Source organism: Solanum lycopersicum, chromosome 12, assembly GCF_036512215.1.
Source record: "Solanum lycopersicum chromosome 12, SLM_r2.1".
Classification (NCBI taxonomy): domain Eukaryota; kingdom Viridiplantae; phylum Streptophyta; class Magnoliopsida; order Solanales; family Solanaceae; genus Solanum; species Solanum lycopersicum.
The window spans coordinates 53,233,079-53,241,249 of NC_090811.1; the positions used below are offsets into that span (position 1 = coordinate 53,233,079).

Sequence of the window (8,171 nt, forward strand, 5' to 3'; positions counted from 1 at the left end):
AATGATATCTATTGTTGTAAGAAAACTCAATCAAAGGAAAGTGCTTATCCCAATTTCCCTTGAAATAAATAATACAAGCGCTAAGCATATCCTCAAGGGTTTGAATAGTTCGCTCCGCTTGAACTTTTTTGGGAGATGAAAACCGGTACTTAACTTCACCTTCGTACCCAACCCTTTTTGGAATGACCTCCAAAACCTAGATGTGAATTGTGCACCCCTATTCGATATGATGGATAACGGAATACCATGACGACACACAATCTCATCTATAAAGATCCTTGCATAATCCTCTGGGATTCGCCGAGCATGTGGACTTGATGGGAATAAAATGAGCGGATTTGGTCAACCTATCCACAACCACCCATATAGAGTCATGTTGCTGTTGAGTTTGAGGCAAACCTACCACGAAATCCATGTTAATATATTCCCACTTCCAAGAGGATATTTTGATTTCTTGAAGTAATCCACTTGGCTTTTGTTGCTCGTCTTTCACTTGTTGGCTGTGTAACAAATTCCGCTATGTCTTTCTTCATGCCTTCTCACCAAAATACCTCCCTAAGGTCATGGTACATCATCTTTGTCGAGCCCGGATGAATATAGTAATGGGATCCATGAGCTTCCGCAAGAATCCGGTTCCTCAAGCCATTTACATTGGGAACACACAAGCTTTCTTGGTACCTCAAGACACCATTCCCCCCCAATGAGAATGACTCATTAAGCTTACCTCCATTAATGGTTGATCAAGGTGTTGCTTGGACTTCACCTCAAACACCAAAGACGACTTGAAGTCATGATGTACCATAATACCACCAATCGGAGAATCTTCAAATCTAACACTCAATCTAGCCAACCTATGAACATCTTTCACTATGTATTTCTTGGATTCTTCTACATGAAACACATTACCCATGGTCATACAACCTAGAGCATCCACAACCATATTGGCCTTGATGGGGTGGTAGAGAACACTCATGACGTAATCTTTCAACATTTCCAACCATGTTTATTGTCGAGATTCAACTCCTTTTGAGTAAAAACATATTGAAGACTCTTGTGGTCGGTATACATATCAACATGGACACTATAAAAATAATGCCTCCATATTTTCAAGGAAAATACCACGGCCGTTAACTCAAGGTCATGAGTTGGATAATTATCCCCATGCACCTTTAGTTATCTAGAAGCATAAGCTACTACTTTCCTATGTTGCATAAGGACACACCCCAAGCCCACTCGGGATGCATCACAATACACAATGAAGCCCTTGGTACCCTCCATTAGTGTCAATACCGGAGCGGATATAAGCCTATCTTTCAAAATTTGGAAGCTTCTTTCACAGGCCTACGACCACTCAAATTTCACACTCTTTTGGGTCAAAGTAGTCAAAGGAGATGGAATAGATGCAAAACCATCCACAAACTGCCTATAGTATCTTGTTAGACCCAAGAAAATACTAATGTCGATTTGAGTCAATGTCTTAGGACAATTTTTCACCGCCTCAATTTTCCTTGGATCAACCTCAACTCTCTCAGTAGAGAAGATATGACCACGAAATGCCGCCGACCTCAACCAAAACTTGCATTTGCTATACTTGAAAAAGATTTTATTTTCGTTAAGCACTTGTAACACCACTATCAAATGATCCATGTGTTCACACTCATTTGTCAAATATACCAAGATGTCGTCAATGAACACAATGACAAATGAATCTAGGTAACTTCAAAACACCCTATTCATTAGGTCCATAATTTCCGCCGGGGAATTAGTGAGACTAAATGTTATTACTATGAACTCATAGAGACCATATCTAGTTCGAAATGTTGTTTTTGGTATATCCTCACCTCTGACCATAAGTTGATGTACCCCGATCTCAAGTCAATCTTAGAAAAGTAACATGCCCCTTAGAGTTGATCAAACAAGTCATCAATCCGAGGGAGAGGATACTTGTTCTTACTAGTGATTTTATTGAGTTTGCGATAATCAATGCACATTCTAAGGGACCCATCCTTCTTCTTCACAAAAAATACCGGAGAACCCCATGGAGAAATACTAGGTCCAGTGAAACCCTTGTCTAGTAAATCTTTGAGTTGAGCCTTCAACTCTTTCAATTTGCCCGGAGCCATCCGATAAGGAGGAATTGAAATGGGATTTGTATCCGATAAAAAGTCAATACCAAATAAATTTCCCATTGAGGAGAAATACCGGGAAGATCATTAGGAAAGACCTCCAGAAACTCCCTCACTACGAGGACTGACTCAATAGGGGGAATCTCGGAGTCTAAATCTTTGATTGTAACAATATGGTATATAAACACCCTTTAGAGATCATCTTACAAGATTTCAAACAAGAAATGATACGACCTCTAGGTATAGAGTTTCCCCTAAACGGGTTCAGTATGAAAGCTAAAGTTCACCACTCTTGTTCTACAATCTATGGAAGTGAAACAAGAATGCAACCAATCCATACCCAAAATAACATCAAAATCAGAGATATCTAATTATACTAACTCAACATGAGTAACTCTGTTGGGAAACATTATAATAGAATCTCTATACACCCTCTTTGCAACCACTGACCCAACCACCGGGGTGGACACCATTAAAGGTTCATTTAAGATATCGGGCAAAATATCAAACTTTCTAGCTACCAAAGGATAAATAAAATATACGATCTCACCCAGATCAAGTAAAGCATATACATCAATATAGAAGACTTGTAACATAGCGGTCACCATGTCGGGAGAAGTCTCTTGCTCACCCTAGATTGGAGTACATAGAAGCGATTCTTCTTCGGAGCACCAACATTAGAACCACTTGCTTGAGCTTTCCTACTACCCTTGTCTTGACCCTTCAAGTTTGGAAAATCCTTAAACTTGTGGCCAGTTTTACCACAACTAAAGCAATTGCCCTTTCCAACTAAGCATTCATCGAAGTGACCTTTTCCACACTTGACACAAGTAGGCTTCTTGTTTGGTGAACTAGTAATCCTTACCCTTTGAAGCTTAGGATTATACACCCAATCATCATTAGCCTTAGGGAACATCGAAGGAACTTGATTAGATAACCTCTTCTTGTACTTAGGCTTGTCTTGGATATCAAGCCTTCCCTTTGAAGAACCACCATCAAAAGACTTGGCCCTATTTGCTTCCCTACTCCTACTCTTTACCCCAGTCTCTTCCACTTGTTGAGCATGAACCATGAAACGATAAATTTTCATATTATCATGTAGTATAGCCAAACAACATTCTTCTTTCAAGTCATTTGACACTCTCATCAGAAAACAGCTCATTCAATCCCTAGGGTCAGAAACATAAGAAGAAGCATACTTTGACAATTTAGTAAATTTCAAAGAGTAATCAAGTACACTCATACCTCCTTGATAAAGGTTGATGAATTCTTCCACTTTGGTTTCCCTCTTTTCCCTAGGAAGGAATCGATCAAGAAAAGACTTCTTGAAAATCTCCCATGTCACCGGTCCACCCCTTAAAGGCCTATTGTCTCTCCATTGGGTGTACCAAGTTTGGACTACATATTTGAATTGGTAGGTGGCTAACTCAGCCTTCTGACTAGTAGTCAACCTGATCATAGAAGATTTTGTAGACTTAATCACTGAACTCTTGTGGGTCTTCCTCCACTTTCAATCCATAGGAATTAGGGGGATTCATCCTTGTGAAATCCTAAAAGTGAGAGGCCATGGTGATTAAATGTTGGTTTCCTCAGGGTACCACCTCTCGGTTAGGTTGGGCCGTCATGGCTTAAGCTTCAGTAATGATGGTTTGTGCTTGAGTAGTAGTGGCTTGGGCCATTTGGAGAAAGTCTACCCTTAAATCCCCATCCGTCAAGCCCGGAGGATTAGTTGGAGATTAATTATCATTAGGAATTTCTTCAAGAGGAGGATCTTGATTGCCAAAGGGATGAACTTCCGCATTAGAAATCTCTTCACCAAGTCTTTGTGCAGCTGACCTTCGAGTATTCATACCTATAACCATAATACAAGGTTTAGGTGAAAGCATACATAAAGTATACTCTAGAGGCACGACATTGGATTTCCAAGAAGATGAGAATTTCCTAAGCATCATATAGATCCTCACTCATAAGTGTAGCACACTTTACAATTATGAATAAGAACCTACATAGACGTGGTTTAATGAGACATCTATCCTTAAGATATTCAAGCTCATGCTTTGACACCAAGTTTGTCACATTTAGGGAGCACCCCGTAGATGTAACCGGCTTCGTCGTCCTCATGGAGGACTAAGACTAGCCTCTTAACATTCATCATTACATTCATAGGTTAAAAATGCAGAAAATTTAAGACTTTTCGTCTACTTCTTCATTGAGGTTTACATACACCTTTCGCATAGACATAATATATTCATATCGAGTATACTTTAACCCTTCGTATAAGAAGATTACTTAGTCTTTTAATTTTATTGCGCGCACACACACAAACACACTCACTCACACACACACACACACACACACACACACACACACACACACACACACATATATATAAGATATAACTTAGTCTTAAAACGAATGTCTCATATCATAACCATCTAAATAAGAGTACAACAATTGGGTGTAGTCCATACATCAATACAATAAAAGCCATATATAGGCTAACAATATTTAGTACTCAAATGAAATAGAATGAACAAAGTGTCTTTAATACTAATAAATATCCAATGCTAGAAAGTTCCATTATCCTCGAAGTAGTGAGAAACTAACCAACTTGGAGAATCAGAATCCAAGTCTTCCTTCAAATGTCGTCACAAGCCCTTCTACGACCGAAACCAAAAATTTTTGGGACAAAGGAACAAATGGGTTAGCACATCACTTGTACTAAGTATGGGCACATATGTACACACAACATAGAAATCATGTTAAAAGGGACATTTGTTCAAATATGCTGATTTACTTTGAAAAGCCTCATGCACATACAAAAACCCATATAAATTAATGAGCACATAACTCTTAATTCAAGGACATATAGAACACAAGACAAACATCATCAAGTATATTCAAGTCAACATATATAAGATTTCATAACATCATAATATAATCAAAGACCTTACCCATAACCCATCATTTAGTATACAAGTGCAATGACCAAGTAAAGCCCCATACCTTTACTAACTCAAGTAAACCAAACAAAGGACGATAAGTAATGCCTAACTTCACATAACATGACAACAACATTAATCCTCCTCATACTTTAGCAATATACACCAACATCATGTTCATAAGTAAAACCAACATCATATAGGATCAACAACATGTAAAGTCAACATATACATAATAGTCACTTTAAAAGGTCATAAGAACATAATAACAACCTTCTAAGTCTTCCCTCATGGCAAACTAGTGCAAGACATAGGTAGAGTCTCATACCCCTACCTAGTCTAAGTCAAACCTCTTAAGTCACCTTAGTTAGTGTTTACTTCCTTACTCTATTTTATTTTTAGGAACACTTGCCTTAACCGATATAGACTACAAGAGCTAAGTGTAAATCCGGTGTAGTAAAACCTTACACCGATGGTAGGTGGTTTACTGGCCAAAGTAAAAACAAACATAAACGTAGCTTTCTAGGTGAATCCACTAGCTATTCTTCCTACTGGGTCTACATAGTTTAGGAAGTAGGCAATATGTATGAACTAACTACATGCCATTTAACATTGGATCCTTATCTCATGAGAACCCATCGGGTGAGTGTCCCTCATAGGGGAGTCAACACCTCATATGAAACTATAGAGTGAGTCTTCCTCTACGGGAAGCCAACACCTCTCATTGTCAAGTTTACTCGGTACTAAGCTAAGTCCCTTATTGATATTACTTTAAGACTTTATTAATCATCATATATTAGTTTATTTCATTGGGTCTATCCCTTATATAATCATCATCATCATAGCTCAATGAGAATTACATGTGTATTCTTGTTTCATTACAATTTATACATGTTAGGTTAGCACATTTACATAATCGCATTATGATAAGGCTCATAGGTAAGTCATCACCATCCTTATATCATTACATCTTAGTTAACAACTCAAAAGACATAAATCAAAATATTTCAATTCAACATCATACCAACCCTAATCAATCTCATCATAAGGTATACTTTAATATAACTTCATGACTAAGCACAAGTAGTCATAATTGAAGTAAAGTCTAGGATCATAAAGACTTACTCAATATCCTTCACAATACATCAATCATGGTTTTACCATCAACCATCCAACTCAACCCAACAATAGGTGTAACAACATCATTCAATAGTAATTAACAAAATAGCTAGGTCAATTGCATCATCACTATCCAAATTAGCTTCATTTCATAATCTAGGGTTAGGGGAACAGGATTTATCATGAATTCTTCAAGAAATTGATCCAATTCCAACAACACATTACCATAGGCAGTCCATGAATGAATGAGAATAGATAAAACAAGTCTAACAATTAAATCATTCTTCAATTCCCATCAATAATAAGAAAAGATCCAAGATTTGGGGAATTTGGGGAAAGGGACATGATCTACATGGAATTGCATCAATTAAAATAAATTAACCAATAATATAAACTTAATTAGTCATAGACAATCACAATTCATCATCAATTTAAAGTTTAGAAGAAAACCCATTAGGATTGGAAAAACCCTTGAAATTGGGTGATTTAGAAATCAATTTTGAAAGGATATCTTGGGGAAAGGAATTCCAAGAGTAAATAAATCATACCTTAATTAAGATTAATCCAAGAAATTGAAGTGAAATCATAGAGAAATTGGTCTTCTTCTTCAAGCATTCTTGCTTCTTCAATGGAGGATTTAGGGAGAGAGAAAGTTTAGAGATAAGAGCTTTTGGATTTTTTTTGGGAATTTGATTTAGGTGAGTGAAAAATGACTCAAAAGTGACCCTTAGTCAATATATATTCACCGCCTAAATCACCCAAAAGACCCCTTACTTTAATGGGTCTTTTTAGAAGTCAAAATGCTTAAAATACGATTTCAAGTGGCACTGCATCGCGAGGCTGATTTTTGAATTTATTTAAAATCTGATCTGCTACAGTGGACCTAATGGTATGCATGCGATGCGAGGCCAATTTTCCGCATGTGGGCTGTGCGACGTGCAACAACCCTTGAATTCCTGCCTTGCAGAGGCTGCTTTGGCAGCTTGCTTGCTTATGTTGGGGTCCTCCTTAAGGAACCTTTGGGTGGTCCTTGGGGAGTTGTTATTGAATGCTTAGACCTTCTACACTATATTTTACCTATTTAAAGTCTTTTTACAAGTTTTGGACTTAATATGATCCTCCCAAACCTTCACCACACATAGGTACGTCAACTAGTTCGATTTAGCTAGTTTCCAGACGTCATGGACGTTTCTTGACTCCTTGACTCTAGAACTTCGTAAATGGTTTATAAACATTAAGTTAGGCTTGGAAATAGTGTTTTAAGGTTTAGTTCATCATGTGATGCTCTAGCTTAGATCATTGACTTTTAAAGTGTTACATACGGGGTTCCGAACAAATTTTGAGCACCTCATCGAAGATTTGGAATTAGCCAAAAATTATGTCATATGCATTAGCTCGTGCAACACTTAATTGGCCTTCGTGGGTCCTTGGTCGCGTTCGCGGTACTCTGATTCCCTTTTGGCTGCATTCGCTGGGGTGGTAAGGTCCTAATTAAGTTTTAATATCTTTGGAGTTTTGATCATAGTCTAGAAATATTTGTGTTTTAAGTCTTAATAAATCAAATTATTTCGTGAAAATGGATTTTCATTTGACTATTTACCTGAGTTCCATTTGTTCTTGCACATTGAATTCACAATTAACTACTATTATTTTAAAAGTTTTTAAAATATAAATATTATACAAAAACTAATGAATTTATCCGACTTTTCCATCACTCCTAATTACCAAGTCTTCCTTGTGGAGCAAAGGCGGGACCACAAAATCCAAATATTTAAATAGTGAATTTTATTAAAAAAGATTTTGACTTCTATCTTAAACATCAATGTTATAGGTTCTTTTTATTTTTTCTTTTAAAAAAATATTGTGTCTAAAAAGTTAATCAATCCACGTCTAATAATTCTTTCATCATATGATTAGAATTCACAATTGAAATATATTGGGACAGCCGATTTCTTTGCCACAGTATAATTGTACAAAGCATTTT

At 37.0% G+C, this 8,171-nt stretch overlaps 1 long non-coding RNA gene across 1 annotated transcript; it reads right to left on the reverse strand.

Annotated features, from left to right (window-relative positions):
- Positions 1 to 4,526: 4,526 nt before the first annotated feature.
- LOC138340586 (uncharacterized) lies at positions 4,527 to 6,898 on the reverse strand. The gene is made up of 2 exons (XR_011213251.1): positions 6,736 to 6,898; positions 4,527 to 4,786 (listed from the first exon to the last, which is right to left on the reverse strand). It is a non-coding gene; the product is annotated as an uncharacterized lncRNA (long non-coding RNA).
- Between the last annotated feature and the right edge of the window lie 1,273 nt (positions 6,899 to 8,171).